The 17,844-nt window shown below is 42.5% G+C and overlaps 1 protein-coding gene and 1 pseudogene across 3 annotated transcripts in view; one reads left to right on the forward strand and one right to left on the reverse strand.

The window, feature by feature from the left end:
- Nucleotides 1-17,844, forward strand: part of DTD1 (D-aminoacyl-tRNA deacylase 1) — a 237,987-nt gene that overhangs the window by 181,514 nt on the left and 38,629 nt on the right. The gene's annotated exons all lie outside the window — the stretch shown is intronic.
- LOC109434056 (large ribosomal subunit protein uL13 pseudogene) lies at nt 4,967-5,562 on the reverse strand (annotated as a pseudogene).

Consider the following 17,844-nt stretch of genomic DNA (forward strand, 5'->3'; position numbering starts at 1 on the left):
GAGAGACTGATGGGAATGAACAGTCAGCTACAGAATGTTAGAATAAGGTTGCTGAGGTAAATACGAATTGGTTAATGGCCATCAGACCGTCATCGCTGGGATTTCTCTCTGTTTCTACAGAACTCATGTGCAGGTGCTGAGTCTTCAGTATGTAATTTTACAAGGTCTGGGCCCTAATCGGTAATAAACAGTAAGTCACACAAGTTGCATTCCCCGAGAATTAGCTTGGGCTTGCTAGACCGTGCTCCAGGACAACTCTGAAACAGTGCCCAGACATATTTTGGCCCCATTTTCAAGTTCTGGCTAATTTTCCCCAATATAATAGGCTCATCTGATTTTTTCCAGTGTTAGTGATTCCCTGGGGCCTTTCTTACTTTTGTAAACTCTGAAGGGATTTTTGATATTTTAGGATCATGAGGCCACCCTCTCCTTACAGACCAGCCTGATAGAGAGTGAAGTGGAGACAGTGGATTGTTTAGTTAGAGCAGTGCTTCTTTTTCTCTGGCGAAGGGCCATGTTTTTTATAGTTATTTTCATTATTTTTTTGTTTTCAATTTCCAATCTGTTGGGGACCAATACAATAAAAATGCACTGCAATGTCAAATTGCAAAAATTTATGAACACTCTGTCTGTATGTACTTACTTCCTCACAGACCTGTACAAACAGCTCGGGGCAGGCAGTGGTCTGCTGCCCTTACTTTGAGCTGCATTGACTTAGAGCACAATCTTTTCTAGCACTACTGTCTGGGTAAAGATGCAGCCCCCTCTCACCTGTGCCAGCCGTGGCACTAGGAGTGGCTGTGGGATATTTAGTCCCCCACCTCCCGTGGTCTCCATCAGTCCTGTAAGCTGCTCAAAATACATGTATAATGTAAGTCGAAGTGATGGGTTTGCAGTGCAAATACAGCTTCAAGACAAGCCCCTCTACCCACCTTTCTGCTTCCCCTAGCTGAATTGCCACGGCAAAGCCCCGTCCATATGGAAATTCTGGAGCCATTCTCCTTGCCACCTCTAGGAAAAAAGTGCTTTCTGTTCCACCACTGTTTCAGACTGTTGGTCTCACACACTTTGAAACGGAGACTTAGCAGTGTGCAGACTGTTATTTCTTAGGCTTAGTTATAGAATAAGACACTTTGAAAAGAAATGTACACAGTACATAAAATCCCATGTGCTCAAGATTTTTTGGTCTTTTGGAGGAGGCTGGCTTTCCTTTAAAGGGCATCATCGAACCTTCCTCATAAAAAATGGACTCATATTTAAAAGTTTCTTAAAAACACATAAAAGAAACTCCCTGCTATCCTGTAAGTTTAGGATACATATTTCTTTCTAACCAATTTCCATTTCCTTTAGCCTCATGTTCCAGGGAGCATCTGTAAGTGACGTGACCCCACTTAGCTCTTGGCATTTGACCCCTGATCAGGTCAGGGGTTGGGGGAGCAAATTGTTTTCCTGGAGCCAGTGTGTGCCTGTTCTTGTTTAGACGTCACGAAACTAGGAGGCGCTATCAGGAAGAGTGCAGCCCTCCAAGGTTCTTTCTGCCCAGTTAGAGCAATTATACCTACATTCTTTGATAGCACTGGTTTTCATACTTGGTGGTTGAACATGGCCTTCCCTCTGCTCTTTGCCGGTTATGTTTCTCCAGTCGAAGGGAGAGCTCACATCTCCTTGGAAATGAACTAATTTGCTTTTGTGACTATATCAGGTCTGAGGAGGTCTGTGCATAGCATTTAATTTTTGCCTCCGTAACTCTCTGCAATGTGTGTTGTGCTCATGTAGCTTACTGCTTACCTCAGGTTGTTGTGCCTGGAAGAGATACTGTTTTAAGGCTTTAAAAACTGGTTTTAGTTTTATTTGGGGGGATTTGATCAGGCAGGGTGAATGCCCAAGAAGTTCACTTAGGAACCACGGGCAGTACAGACATATTAATTGAATAAGCATGGTGACCTGAATATTAGAGGCCAAAATTTACAAATGGAGCCCACACACGTTTGGCCAATTCAATACCTTTTCCAAAAACTATTTCATCATTTTCAAGAGTTTAGGTTTTCAGTTTTTCTCTCCACATTCAAGAATTTGGCCATCCTGGGCCTACATAGCCTGATGGCGGCAATTGTCACCCCCCAAGTTTCAGCTGCCTCTTTTGTAGGAGGCACTACCCTTCTCACACTTGACTTCTTTGCATGTGGTTGAACCTTCCTGATCTCCCTGCAGCTGCTAGTTTTGAGTCCCCTGGTTTCAGATGCCTTTGTTGGTACATGTGGGGATGCAAATTACCCTGTTTCCCTGAAAATAAGACCTAGCTGGACAATCAGCTCTAATGCGTCTTTTGGAGCAAAAATTAATGTAAGACCCGGTGTTATATTATGTTATGTTATGTTATATAAGACCCGGTCTTATTTTACTATGTTACTTTTTGCTTCAAAAGGCGCATTAGAGCTGATTGGCTAGGTCTAATTTTCAGGGAAACACGGTAGTGGCCAACTCTCCTCTGAGCATGGGTCAGTTTCCAAAGTCATCATGTAAGGTAGAAATTGGATATGGCCCAAATGACCCTGGAATATGCCTTAAGAAGCCTATGGTTTTGTGTAGACAGCGTCTACAGTGAGGTTTGTATTTATGTAGATCTATGTGGTATGTCCCAGTGTGTATGATGAAAGCCCTAAAGGGTCATTGATGGCAATTCAGTGGGCCACTGTTCCTCTTCTTTCTCATTGTCCTCGTGTTGGAATAAACAAGCTTATCAATCCCCTCACTCTCCCATGGTCATTTTTGCTTTGTGACTCTCCATCCCTTCTTCTGTTTCTTTCTGGAAGGCGTTGAAGGAGCCTTACCACCTACCTACCTGGCCCCTAAAGGCTCAGGTCATAGCTGGGCCTGAGACCTGTGGATTCTATCCACAGGTCTCCTCAGATGGTCGGGCAATACCCCCTTCTGCCATCCCCCTCCGTCCCCATTACCTGTAGGCAGAAGCTCACCAAGGGCAGTGGTGGGCAGAGTATCCAGGCCTATGGGAATCATCATTCCTTTCTTTTTTTCTGAGTGCCAGGTAGTTAAATTCTTGTAAATTAAATGTATGTATAGAGTAATTTATAATATTTGGTATAGACTTGATATAAAAAATTTTTGAAAGTTTCCCTAGGGAACCTTAGAGTTAAGTAAAGGGAATGGAAGCAGCTGATAAAGATTTAATAAGTCATCTTACACCAGGAGGCAGGGGCTGGGGGGTGGGTGGGATGTGTCCACTTGTGAGTGCTTTTTGTTTTTTTGGTTTTTTTAAATGCCTGGAAAACCATATAGAAAACGGACAACCAGGAAACTTTGGGCCTTTACCCTGATTTCATTTTTCATTCTAGGACATATTAGGGTAAATCACTTATTCTGCTTGTATTTGAGGATTTGATCACTTTTGAAAATACCATGTGTTCATTTCCGTTATGAACAGGCAACCTTATAATATATTGTCCAAACTTGGGGCACTTCTGAGAGTGAAGGGGACAGCACCTGTAAACTTTGTCCTGGGCAAACTACAACCCATGGTGATCATAATTATGAAGATCAGTTTGGGTTATTCATCCTAAAACCTGCAATTTTGATAGACTTGAGAGATAAGGTGCTGTGTCTTATATTCTCTCTATAATAGAAATAGAACATAATATAATAGAAATAATAATTATTATTATGGAAATGTATTGTAGGAATAATAATGCAACAGAAATAATAATAGAAAATTTTCTATTAAAACTATGTAAATTTAATTTTATAAAATAAATATACCAAGATTCTTTCACAGAAATAGAGCAAATGACAAAATAAAAAATGTCATTATACTTTCACAATCTTAGTAAAATATTCTGAGAAAGTTTTTTATGGACAATTTGAAGGTAAATAGTGACTGTTTTGTTAAGGATTCACATACAAACAAGCTGCTTGTTTAAAGTTACCTCAAAGATTTGTAAATCTCACTCAATTCTTTAATAGTCAGTTTATTTTTATAATAGTCAATTTATTTTTATAAGATTGGCATTTCTAATAAAATTGTATCCCATGACACAGAATTTTATTCAATAAGGTAAGCTTTATAAAACAAAAGGGAAAGTCAGCACCTCAGTTATTTTAAATTGTTTCAGCCCTAGAGACAACTGAATACTTAAGCCTTGCTTGTAGCTTAGAATATTGTAGAACAAGATTCACTGCACTACTTCTCAACCAACAGCCCTTAAGTGGAGGTGGCTGACAGTGGCAGCATTACAGATGTGACTGTGCTTTGATGTGCCTTCCAGTCCTAGATGACAGTGCCCTTGAAGCCTTCCTGTGTCGAGTTAGTTGAGAGTAACAGCCCATGTTTTCTCTGTAGTCTCTCCTTTGGCCATTTGTGGGTTAAGAAGTTTGGATAGATTTCAAACAGTTCAGGTACTGGATATTTTTGTATTCCTATGAATATTCTTCTGTTTCTTTAAAACTAATTTATTCATTTCTGATAACAAGGTACAGGGAAGGCACAAGGACAATGCCCATGACTCATTGGCTGTCTGTCCTAGTCTATGCATCTGTAAATATCGTGTATAATACCAGGCTTATCCTGCTCCTAAGCGTTCTCTCATATCCTAACAGCTGCAGTGTACCATATAGTATCTGACCATGTGGGAAGCTTAAATTTGTATTTTCCAGCTCACTTCCAAATACTGAAACTAATCTGGCTGTTCTAACTGTTGATTTCCTAAAACTCTCATGAACGAGGTCATAGATAAATTATTCCTGCACAGCTATTAGAGCCATTAAAACTTTTTAAAAGACCTTTCTTAAATAGTAGTGACTAAGGCCCCTTCTGTGTTCCTAGCTTTCTAAGACCCAGGCTGCCTGTGGCCCCTGGACAGCAGCCCCTGGGGGTCCCCCACATCCTAGGGCAGTGATGGAGGAAGGGCAGATCAGGCCAAGCATGAGGAATGAACAGTCAGTTTTATTGGGTTCAGACCAGGAATCCATGGGTCTTGAGGACCTATGTGTATCTCTGTATCTTCTCCATTCTTTTTGGCCTGTTTCCATAGCCTCATGAGCTGCTTTTTCTTTTGGTAATGGTTCTTGGCCTTCTCCTTCCTTTTGTCCTCCAGAGTGGCTGTAACTGCCTGGTACTTCCAGCCAACCTCATGAGCCAAGCGCCCTAGGTAGGCAAACTTCTGTGGAAGCTTCAGATGCACAACCTTGAGGGCAGCAGGAACCACCATTTGCTTTTTCTTTTCATAGGGTAGTGGGATCCATTAAACACCTTGAGGCGGTGCAGTGTGGTCCGGTCCCATTTGGTCTTGTGGGGCAGTATGCCTTGCACAGTAGATGCGGTTGAGGGCTTGGAAGTGGCAGGGCCTCGAGATTGGTTGGTGTTGTTCCTCTTGCGGAGGAATGCCAGGTACTTCAACTTATTTCTGTAGAAATTGATAGCAATGTTGATGCCCTCACAGTGCACAACCACCACCTTCCAGTCCAGCAGTACCTGCTTGGCCACAATGGCTGCCAACTGCCCAGGAGACGGCCTTAGCCACCAAACACCAGGACCTGCTTCTCCACCATCTTTGGCAGCTGCCTGGGAAAGCTCCTATAAATATTCTTGAGCTTTTAGTTAAGTTACTTGGAATCAGTTTGATTCTTTTATGATTTACTGAGCCCAGAGCATTGCTCAATCTAGGGCTATTGTTTCCTTTCTGAGCACCCTACCCACTGCCCCATGGATTATGAGGTTCTTCCGTCTGGCTGGTGGGAACAGGCACAATTCCCAGCCCTGTGTGAGCACCGGGCACTGTAACCTCTAATCATTTTGAGTGGCTCTCTCCCTCCTTGAGTAGTTTCCTCAGCTCTCTCTTCTCCAGGACTCTGCCCTGAGAACTTCAGCTGCCTTGGCCTCCAGGACTCCCAATTCCATCTTCTTCTCAGGGAGTCCTCTGGGCTCTGCCTCAGTTACCTTGTCTGTACCATGGCCTGGAAACTCTCTCATGATGGTCAGCTGGGGCTGCCGGAGGCTCACCTTGTTTGTTTCCTGTCTCAGGGATCACTGGCCTCTGTTGCCTTATGTCTAGTAAACTGTTGTTTTTTATATTTGTCTTGTCTTTTTTGGTTCACAGGGGAGGGTAAATCTGGTTCCTGTTGCTCCGTTGTGGACAGAAGCAGAAGTCTTAGGACAGACTTTTGTTTTTTTTTAATCTTGATTTAGTATAACTTTTTTATCTTATAAGCTGTTCTAGCTCACAGTTCTCTCTTTAGATTAAGGGTAATAAGTGGGTTGTCTTGAAGCACTGCTTCCTTCTCTGTGTTCCTTACTTAGGTGCAGACTTTCTCAAGTCCAACTTCTTCCATAAAATACCCCATGTGCATGGGATTTTCAATTCCTAGAGTACTTAGAAATGTTAGCAGTCAACAGTGTGCTCTCCTGCAGTGTTTCGTCTTTGTTTCACAGTGATTAAGTCTTGCCTTTCCAAACTTCTTTGAGCCAGGGGTCCTTGTTTATACTTTTTCGTGCCCTCCATAGTGATTAGCACAGGAATAAGCCCATAAAATGTCAGCACATACTGTTGGTAGGGACATTTGCCTTTGTGGCCAAAGGATGCAGAGGGGATGTCATTTTGAGAAATATTGTATGTGCGTGTGTGCCTGTGTTTGGGATGGAGTAAGGGCAAAGTAGTGACTCTCACCCCATGGTCAGATGTCAACAAGACTGTCTGTGCTACTGTAGCAGTCTCTCTCAGTCTGTGATTCAGGTGGCCTTTTATTAATATTTTCCATGAGATCGTTGGATCACAAATTGGCATGGAACTTGACGTGAGATACCATATGAAAACTAAATCTTAACAATTAAGAAAACACCATAAAATTAGGTCGTTCCCCTCTCATAGACATTTTAATAAAGCAGTGGTGCAGTCACAGGATCAGCATAGGTCCTCAATGGAAATAAAGTTCCCAAGTGTGGGGACAGAGCCCCAGAAAGTAGTTTACAGGCTCTCGGCCTCACGTGGAGGGGTGCTGGCTCGGGTAGTGGATGGCCGTCGGCTGTGGCTGATTGGCTGTCGGCTGTGGCCAGTTAGCTGATTGGCCGCTGGTATAGCTGCTGTGGCTACGGAGGAGAGCTGAGGACTGCCGAGGAGCCGAGGAGAGCCGAGGAGAGCAGAAGAGAGTAGAGGAACAGAGCCGAGGAGAGTGGAGGAGAGTCGGCGGTCGGTTGGCGGAAAGGCGGACGGCAGGTCGCGCATCCGGTGGGCCCAGCCTCCAGTGAGACCATAGTGGTATGACTCCCCTACCTATGGCTCCGTGGGTGTTCCTTTTTGGTCTCACCATATCCTGCGTTCTTGTGTGGGGAGCGGGAGCAGAGACCCTGCAGGCCGCCTCGCCTGAAAAATGGTGCAGCGAGCAGGGTCTCCCGCATGACAAATGGCGCAGCGAGCAGGGTCTCCCATGTACACATTCGAGATTCGCAAGCTTGCTTGATACGTGTCTACTGTGACTCTCTATGGTAAAGTGGTCAAGATCTTACACTGACTCACATGGAACCTGTTTTACCAATAGCTATGCTGATGCTGGAGTCTTTTCTTTCTTCAGTCCATCAGTAGACTTTCGTGTCTCCCTCCTCGCCACACCACATAAGGTACCAATTTCAGCAAGGGTGTCTGGCAAAGCTCTGGTGGTTTGACTGTCACTAGATCTCCCTGTAATGGGATTACAGTTTTAATGTGTTCTCTTTCCCTCCCTTGCCCCAGGATTTCCATTTCCCCAGCATTCCTTCTGTTTCTTTGGCCTTGGTCAGAAGGGGCTGCTAGAGAGCTGCTCTCAGGGCTCGCTGCAGCCTTTGCTGCCCCTCCAGTGGCCTCCTGCCAATGCTGGCCCACCTTTGCAGAGGTCACTCTTTGACAGATGCCTTTTTGTGTTCCTCTTCCAAATGTTCTTTCGTCCTAGCATATGTCCTCTTGGCATTTTGGGAGCTGTTTCATGTGGTGTCTGACTTTATAAGTGTGTACCTAATAACAATAAAATAGTTGAATTTTAGAGAGCCATTTTCTTCCTGAAACCATTTTTTCTCATTCAGAAATGTCTTCTTGTTAAAATCTTGTCAGGGTCCCTGTGTGGTTGAGGACTCAGCTCTCCAGTTCATTGGATGAGCTAGCCCAGCAACATGTCACACTGCATTTAGGCACATTGCACTCTGTGTTTAAGATCTGAGGAATGGATCACAGTGGCCACAAGAGTGGTTGGTTGAGCTGTCCCAGTGTTTCTGGTCCAGACAGACTAGAACAGATCCTTGGTACAGGACTAAGGATTTGGGGGATCCTAAGGATTTGGGGCCTGGGTTTACATCCCCATCTTTATCGTCTGACCACATCTCTCATTACTCCTCAGTTTGATCATTAGGTCATCCCTGCACATTCTTTTCCTTTTGCTCATCTCTGGCCCCTTGTCCATGTTCTTTCTCTAGACTGAAATCTTGCTCTGATAATATGGGCTATACCCATTCTTGAGGGCTCCATCTAAGACCGTGGAATCCTTGTCTTCCACAAGGACAGGTTCTGTCTTTCTTGGTTTGCATCCCTTTCTGGACCTGGCACAGTTGTGGATAGAGTGGGTCATTATTAGATGTTTTCATTGCCTCCATGAGGGTGAGCTGTCAAAAACCCAGCATGGTCTGGGTTCTCACCCATAGCCCTGGTCTAGACTGAAGAACCCTGAGCTCAAGCCTCCATTCTACCATTTCCTAGAAGTGTGAACCTGAGAAGGCAAGAAGCTCTCTAAGCTTCAGTTTACCCATCTAGTGATTGGGATGATTGTGAGGCCTACCTGCCCCTCCCCTTCATTGTAAGGCTCAAATGAAAGAAAGGATGAGAAAAGGGGGCTGGCAGGTGAGCACAGAGAGTTTTTGTGTCAAATCTCTTAACTTCTTAGATTGCAGTTTCCTAGCCTGTGAGATCAGAAGGCTGCACTACATATGTATTTTTGGATGTTTGTTTATGTATTTGCCTTTGACCTGAGGTATCAGTTCATTAGGCTTCATGTTCTAATGGATCACCATGTGACTTGTGCTGAAGATGTTTTCATTGACATGAATCCCCATACTCTGTGCCCGTGACTTCTTGCTGCAGGGATAATTATTTTTACCTCAAGTTCTTTTCTGCTTGGACCTAGTTTTAGAACTTCTCCTTGTATCTACTCTTCACAGGTAGATTGATTAGGACAAGTGGGTTTTTTCCCTTTGTTAATTCAGTGATTCCTGGTGTGTGTAGGCTAATGAAGCACAAGTTGTGGGTGATGGGCTTAATCAGTTCTGTTTCCTTCAGTGCCGCCCTTAACCATGGTGGAGGCCAGCCTGGCCACCGGCCATCCACTAGGCGGGACCCATTGAGACTATCCTTTAGGAGGGCTCAGGCCCTTTCGCTTAGTGTCCTGCACAGCCTGGAGCAGTTAACAGTATTAGCTTGGATTCATACCTAAGTCCTGGAGAAGTTTAAAAATTTTTCCCTCAGAACAAAACTTGTTTGTTATTTCAACCAGAATATTTGTTTAAATAAGTAGTACCTTTAGCACCTCAAAGAGAGACTGGGCTGCTGATACTCCTGCTCCTTTAGTCCAATCCCAGTGCATGATATGCGCCAATGTCTACTGTCGAGAGCTTTTAAGAAGACACCTCTGGTTCCAGCGCCAAGGCCCATCCTGGATCCCAGGCTCTGAGGTCTTCTTGTCCCCAGTTTCGTGCTCAGTCACAGCCCGAAGACCAGTCCTGACTTTGGACATGAGGGTGGGCCAGCTAGGATTCTGCCTTCACCATATCAGCCATTGATCCAGCTCTGATGGTAGGTCCAGCTCTGACACTCCGTGTCCTGGGTATTACCTGAGTCTTGCCACACACCTTTCTCTTCCCTTCCCTGTTCCCCCCTGGAGCTTGAAGCCAGCAAGCCCTGTCCCTGAGCTCAAAACCCAGGGGACGTGCATGTAGAAGAGTGCCTTTTCCTGGGCCCTGCTTGTCCACAGCGTGTGGCATACTGAGCTGTCCTTCCCACCCACCCACCCCAAAAGTTGGGGAGCTGTTCTGCACATTGGCCTGATCTCAGGGCGTGGCTCTTCCCAGGATGCCTGTCCTGTAGCGTCCTGCAGCTGTGCCTGGCCCTGAGCTAGGTTATAAGCTGAGAAACGTCAGAAGAAAAGGCTAAACCACACCAAGTCACCGAGTGGAGCAGACATTCTGGAACTTCTGTTGTGGTGGGGGAAGAGGTGGAAACTATTGTTTAAAATGAGACTGGGATTTTCTGTGGATATAATCTATAATACGACGACTAAGCAAAGGTTGGCAAAGCTGTTGTTCCTTTCTCCCCTGGTTACAAATTCTTTGGACGCTGAGAAATCTCCTAAAGTTCTCAAGGTTAGTGTATCATATTCTAATTCACAGGCTTTATGTTCTATGCAAATGACAGGGGTTCATTTTCCTCACTGCTTTCTCTTGGGAGGATTTTGGTGTTGAATCGCGGGTACACAGGTATTCCTGGTGTATTTAGAGTCTGTCATTTGCGCTGACTCTTGTTTAGTATAGTTTATGTCATGTTTGAAACACGATTTGAATAATTTGAAGTTGAATCTACCTACTATACTTTAAGAGTTTCTGCTAACGAAAGGCCAAGCCTGCCATATTCTTGGTTTATTGGATGTTTCAAACTATTTTTAGGCATTTGGCATTCAATAAAACCCAGCACATTTCAATGACACCTTCTCCATTCATTTTTAAAACCATATGTTGTGTTTTTTTTTTGAGCAAATGTAGTCCATGTGGTTTTTTTTACTCAGTTCATCTAAATGTTGGTTCAGGATTTGAACCCTTTGATATCCCAGAAGTATTTAGATTCCTCCCTTAAAAAAAAAAAGGCTATAATGTTTCCTCACTTCCCAGAAAGGAGAAATAATGTTTTAAGGCTGAGAAAGGAACTTGAGTTCTAAAATGACCCCTGCAAGGAGTAGATCTAACCTGTCTGAGATACTTGGGGTTCTCTTTACTCTGAAAGATGTTTAGAAAAGAGATTTTGCAGTCTTTTAAAAATAATATAACAGCCCAATTTATAATTTTATTAATTTGGATTTAGGTAAAAGAGTTTATCTTCTGTAATGCAACCAGCTTATCTGCGTTTGGGTTTGTGATTGTAAGAGTTCTTGTTACTATAACCTTTCTGATTGTCCCCACAGAAAATTTAGAGCTTAAACTAAATGTAATCAGCTAGGATTTTTGATTAACTAGAATGTAGTCTAAAGATAGGACCTGTCTGGGGTGAATAGGAGACTTGTTTTTAAGCCTCTCGAGAAATAGAAATGGAAGAAGCAACAAGGGGTTCAATTTGAGACTAGAATTAGGTTTTTCTTAACCAGTCTTTACCAGTGTATCCGACTCAATCTTGAGTTTATCTCTTTAAAAATGTTCAGAAAGAATGATGAGCTTTGAAGTTTCAGGTAACATTAATAATTAATGAAGAGATTTATTTTGGACGAAAACCTGGAAATTCCATGTTATTAGTGGAGTGAAGTTGACTGGAAAATGTTTTTCATATTTCTGGAAAGAAGTACTGGGATTATGTGGCCATAGTATGGTGTTGTCATCTTGGGGTGGCAACATTCAAGGGCAAGTGTGGCAGGCAAACAGAGATAGCAGTCCATGAAAGTGCTAACGCTTTGTGGAGTTGTGGTGGGGTGATGGAGCCCATCATTCCAGAGAGAGGGTTTGTTGGATAGTTTGGGAGAGAAATGTTTAAATTTTTAGAAATTAGAACTATGGAGCAAAGAGCTACTGTTAGTACAATAATAATCCATTTATGTTATCTCTAATATATAATTTTGATAATTTGTAATATACAGTACGAGGTCGGACAATTAAGTTCGTGAACTTATTGCAACAGTGCTGCTAACCTTTTTTGATATCAGAGGAATTATTCATTATGAATTTGTACCAACTGGACAAACAATTAACCAAGTTTAGTATTTGGAAGTGCTGAAAAGGCTGCGTGGAAAAAGTTAGACGACCTGAACTTTTCATCAACAATTCATGGCTCTTGCATCACGACAGTGCACCAGCTCACACGGCACTGTCTGTGAGGGAGTTTTTAGCCAGTAAACAAATAACTGTATTGGAACACCCTCCCTACTCACCTGATCTGGCCCCCAGTGGCTTCTTTCTTTACCTAAAGATAAAGGGAATATTGAAAGGAAGACATTTTGATGACATTCAGGACATCAAGGGTAATATGATGACAGTTCTGATGGCCATTCCAGAAAAAGAGTTCCAAAATTGCTTTGTAGGGTGGACTAGGTGCTGGCATCATTGCATAGCTTCCCAAGGGGAGTACTTCGAAAGTGACCATAGTGATATTCAGCAATGAGGTATGTAGCACTTATTCTAGGATGAGTTCACGAACTTAGTTGTCTGACCTTGTGTACTATATAGATTACATTAAGTTGTACTATATGAACTTGCTGCTATTTGACCATTTTTTATTACAAATGCTGCAATTTTATATGGTTCAATCTAATATAATGTTTTATATATATATATACATACACATATACATACATATATATATGTGTATATATATTCAGAAAATTCTCGAAAAGAGATTGGCTTATAGGGAGAGAGGGAGACAGTAGCTTGTTGACTAGACCTCTCCCAGTAAGGAAAACTTACTGCATGTTCCCTTTAGGCCACATAAGCACTCTGAGTTGGGCAGGACGGTGCTGGTAGTTCTGTCCTCTTCACCTTGGCTGGAGGCTGGACCAGATACCTGACTTGCCTCGCCCTCTGCCGTGAACAGAGCTTTTGTCCTTCCTGGGTCAGGTGTGTGTGTGTGTGTGTATGTGTGAGATCTCCTGTTCTGCTTTTTTGTGTAACTTTCTGCATATATGAATATTTTCACTACCTGTGTATTTCTCCACATCTCCCCTCTCCCTAACTTCTTTTCTGAAAGCATGCTAGGCAGAAGGAGTTCTTACTATGCACATCAAAGGTACATCCTAGATCAGTTTTTATAGGTGATTCATTAAAATGTGGCTTTGGAAGAATTTGTTGCTAAAGTCTCCTGTCAGTTGGAGTGGCTGGAACATTTACATGAAATGGGTGTCATAGATCGTCACATGATGACTTACCTAATAATTATTGGGACAAAAGTTGTGAGAACAGGCATTGTTTTGTGTTTATCAGAACATAGTATCCTATGGATTGAGTTGTTTCCCAAGATGAAAAACACCAGAGACTGAGAGATTTACTAGAGCTAAAGCCTCCAAGGGGCACATGCAGTTTCTCTGAAGAAAGTGCACCTTCTGCCACAGCAAATGTGCCCCTTCTGCCCCATTCCAACCCCTGGCAGTTGCTATGACTTAAGACACTTATTTTTATGTAATATGTAGCACTGCATTTTAAATCATTTTGTCAAAATAATTTGTTTTGTCAGAAAATGGGACATTTCGTGAAATCATAATGTGCCGACATTCCAGAATTTTGATTCTTGAGGAGTCTGGTATTTGTTACCACGGTTTATCAAAATAGAGCCACATTTACTCAGTTCAAAGGCTGAAACAGCAACGAATGCTGTCTTGTAGAACAAACGTGATTTTCTTTTAGAACTTGGATATCAACCTTGTAGATGTAAAAGAAGAACTTGTTTGGATGTGTGTCTTATGTGTAAATAATGTCCTAGTCTTGTCTGATTTGAGTGGAGACCGACCCTGTCTGGTTTGTAAAGTGTTGATATAATGGAGCATTTGCCAAACTCAGGTTATGCCAGTAACCATTTCTATATGGCTTAGTAGGGAGAAAAATGGCCAATAGGTTTTCTACCATTGACTGTTAAGAACATTTCTTAACAACACATATGTAGATCAGACATGAAACATACTTAACACAAACCATTAAACTTGTTTGCACCTATCTGCAGGAAATCTTTAAGAAAGCAGACCCCATTTTTGAGAGAAGTAAGATAAACTTAGCCCTCCCCCCTGGGATTACCTTTCTAAGGTTTTCCAGGAAATATTTATTTAATTTATTCTGCTGTAATGGTGGCCACATCCATGTCTGTGCATCGTGGGATCCAAGGAGACACAGTCCTTAGAATTAAGTTGGAGCCATCCTGGGGCTCCTTGAAGATTGTGGCATTGTTTCCATCTGACCCACATCTGTTAGCCAGGCTCCCGATACCAACAAGCCTGCTCTGGCTAACCACCCTTCAATGCACATATTGTCCAAGCTCCGACCTCATCCCGCTTCTCCTGTCTCTCTACCCCCTTCCCTTTGGTGCAGTCATGTGTTCTTAGAGCTCCAGCAGATGCATTCGCATCATAGGCTGTGGGATTGGGACCCTCTGCAGTTGGACCCTGCCCCACCTGCTCCGTCCTGTTGTGCCCCGCGACCCTGATTCCTTGGAATCCTAACATACCTGGGCCATTTAGTTAGAATCCAACGGTACACAAGTGGCATGATGAGTGTCAGATACACCATGGGATACGGAATTGGGCATGTGAGTTTTAAACAGGAGATTAGGATGGTTGTGTACATGGGGTAGGAAAGATTTTACATTTATATTTATTAAGATATGCATCATATTTGATAACTTTTGTTAAGTGTATGCCTGATTGGAAATTTATAGTTTTATGTTGGGCTCATCTGGCCTAGATGAAATGTATTTTTTATTGACTCATTCACCATTTGCATGAATTTTATAACTCATGTTATGATCCAGCTGTATTATTGGGGACCATGCTTGTTTATGATCAGCACACTCAAAAGGCTGCATATGCTGTTGAGAGCGGAATAAGAGGCATCACACAGGTAGGTAGACTTTCTGGATCTGCAAAATATGCTTTCAAGGAATGGGCTGTCTCAGTGCAGAAACTCCAGGTAAATGGCAGATTGGCGCTTTGCAAATCATCATTTGGATAGAGCAGATTTGGAGCATGTCCAAAATTTGCACATCAGGTTCCCTTGCAATCTGAAAAAATACTGTCCTATTTTTCTGTGAGCCTGAAACACAGAAAAAAAACCATCAAAATAAATGCAGGAAATTTAATTATTAAGTTCATGAAATCAATTATTTGTGTGTCTGTCTTGTGGAAGGAATCATATTGCTTTAGAGGAGGGCCTATCAACCTCGACACTATTGCCCTTTTTAGCCAGGTAATCCTCATTGTTCAGGGCTGTCCTGTGCATTGCAGGATGTTTAGCAGCATCCCTGGCCTCTGCTTGCTAGATGCCAGTAGCCTCTCCACTCAGTTGTGACAACCAAAAATGCCTCCAGACACTAATGGATATCCTGGCCAGGGGGAGAGGATGGAGGGGGACCGGAGTAATGTTAAATCCCTCCAGGTGAGGACCACTGCTTTAGATGTTTGGTTATTACTGTCCTCACCTTGGATGCTTTGCTATTTTGTGTGTGCTAGTTTACCACATACTAGTAAGACACAGACTAGGACAGTAATAGTTATATCCTGGAAAGTTTAGCGAGTCTCACCTATACTGCATTCACAAAAACAGGCATATTTTAAGGGATTCAATGTTTCCAAAATTTTAATGTGGAATAGAGCCTATTGCCAGGCTAATCATGAGAACAAATGATCATCTTATTCCAAACATTATTTTTTGCAGTCAGCTATGCTGTTCAGCACATGCTTTGGGATTCACATTGTAGCACACTTGGTTTTGTGTTTAAACTTTTACATGATAATATGCATGTGTAAATGTGTGATGTGCAGAGTAAGGGGCGGTGTACAATAAAGAGTCTGTGATTTACTTACCACAAGATCGTTACAGGTGAATTTGCATACATCAAATGCGTGTATGCGGTACTTCTGTTTTAGAGTAAAAGCATTTTAACCTGTCGCTTCCTACACTTAATGGTTCTATGAGTTTGGATATTTTGGCTATAGGTATAAAGAAAAGTGGCTTAAATAATAGGGATATTTATTATATCACATAACAAAACTTTTAGAGGTCAGGCTTCATTAATACAGTGGCTCAGGAATGTCCTGCAGGATCCAGGTTCCTTCCATATTCCATTGGCCTTCCGAAGCACATTGGCTTCTCTCATGGTCCCAGATGACTGCCACATTTCCAGGCATTGCATGCAGACAGGCAGCAATGTCCAAAGGCAGAAGAGGTAATATCTCCATCTCATCCTGTTTTAAGACCATCTCAAAAGCCTCTAGCAAACTTCCCCTCATGTTTGATGGTTGGCCAGAATTCTATTACATAATTTTGTCAATATCTGGCAAGATATGTGGTGTGCATGCACCATGATGGTTTAAAGTGGGGTCCTGTGAGGGACCTTGTCTAATCGGTGAAAGGTACATTCAACAGTTCTGTTAGCAAGGAAGAAGGTGGGGATGAGTGGGTGAGCAGGAAAGGAGAGCACTTCTATTCTCACTGCGGTGTGTCAGCAGTGGTCCCTCTGAGCGCAATGGCCTAGTTCAAAAAATGTAATTGGTGTGCTGGGTTCCTGTTTTACATAAGAGTCATGTTCTTCCTTGCTTTAATAAACAGAGTTTTTATATTTTTCTGTTTTTGTATGAGTTCTTGTTATAAATGTCAAACAGACACAAGAGTATAAATGCCAATTTTAGGTAAGCCTGGCGAATTCCACAAATGTGGACAAGATAATAGCAGCAAGAGGTGAAGGTGAGAAGTGATTAAAACAGCGGTTGCAAATGTTCATGGAAGGGTAAGACTATCCCATGTTATCTATGTTAGCACAGGTTAGACCAGTTACTATCAGACTGTTGAGGTTCAGAGTCTATGCATGTTTACTTATGTTGATAAAAGGCTTGTGTCGTAATGGGAAAGACAAGCCTTAGATACCCACCCAAACCACATGGAGAAAGGAAGTGGGACAGAGGCCCATGCATTTGTGTGACTTTTTAATATCAGTGACTACTCTTCCTGCTAGTAAACTGGGTTCTAGCAATGGCTTAGAATTCTGGCCAGTAGAGTCCATTTCTTCTTGAGGTAAAGTAAGGGAAGGAGGTGGAGAGAGGCAGGCAGATGGGTGCACATTTTTACTTCCCTATGCACACTTTTAGTCCATGCAGGAGTCATCTAGAAAGGATGGTCTGACTTCAAGTCTCCTGACTTCATCCAGATGGTTCCAGCTCAGAGATGTGAAACCTGGAGTAGGTGGAGAAAAAAGCCTCTTTCCTTTTCTCCAGGAGGCCCTCAATTTGGAAAATTTGGGGGGAAATGTGCAAATTTAAACAATGATCAGTGTTTGGGATGAGATGTTCCTCTTTTTTCACCAACTCCTACTGCCCCTTGTTAGCCTCAGATCCTTGCCAGCTAGGGATATAAAACTCAAGCTTCAGGTAGGAAACCCTGTGTTAGTCCAGGCAGCCTCTCAATGTTCAAAAATCCATAGTAAAACTCAGGCACCTAAAAGGAGTAGCTATGTAAGCTTGTGACAGGCGTGGGGTGCAAAACTTGTGTTCCCTGTGTTTTGTGTTTTGTCCTCAGGCTTATTTGAGAATTCCATGGCCAAAAACCTCAGTTCTTCTACCATAATTGTGGATTTTTTTTTTTTTTAATAACAAATTGGCTCATACTAGGTGATCATAAATTCCTGGAATTTAATCTTATTTATTTATTTAAAATATAGCTAACATACAGTATTATATTAGTTTCAGGTGTACATCATAGTTATTCAGCTGTACCCACCTGGCACTATACAGAGTTATTACCACATATTGATTATATTCCCTATGCCAAAGAAGTGATCACCATGATAAATCCAGCAACCATCTGACACCGTGCCACGCTATCACAATATTGACTATATTTCCTATGCTGTGTATTATATCCCCAACACTAAT

Source organism: Rhinolophus sinicus, chromosome 13 (assembly GCF_057876585.1).
Source record: "Rhinolophus sinicus isolate RSI-liver-muscle chromosome 13, RSI-T2T, whole genome shotgun sequence".
In the NCBI taxonomy this organism is placed as follows: Eukaryota; Metazoa; Chordata; class Mammalia; order Chiroptera; family Rhinolophidae; genus Rhinolophus; species Rhinolophus sinicus.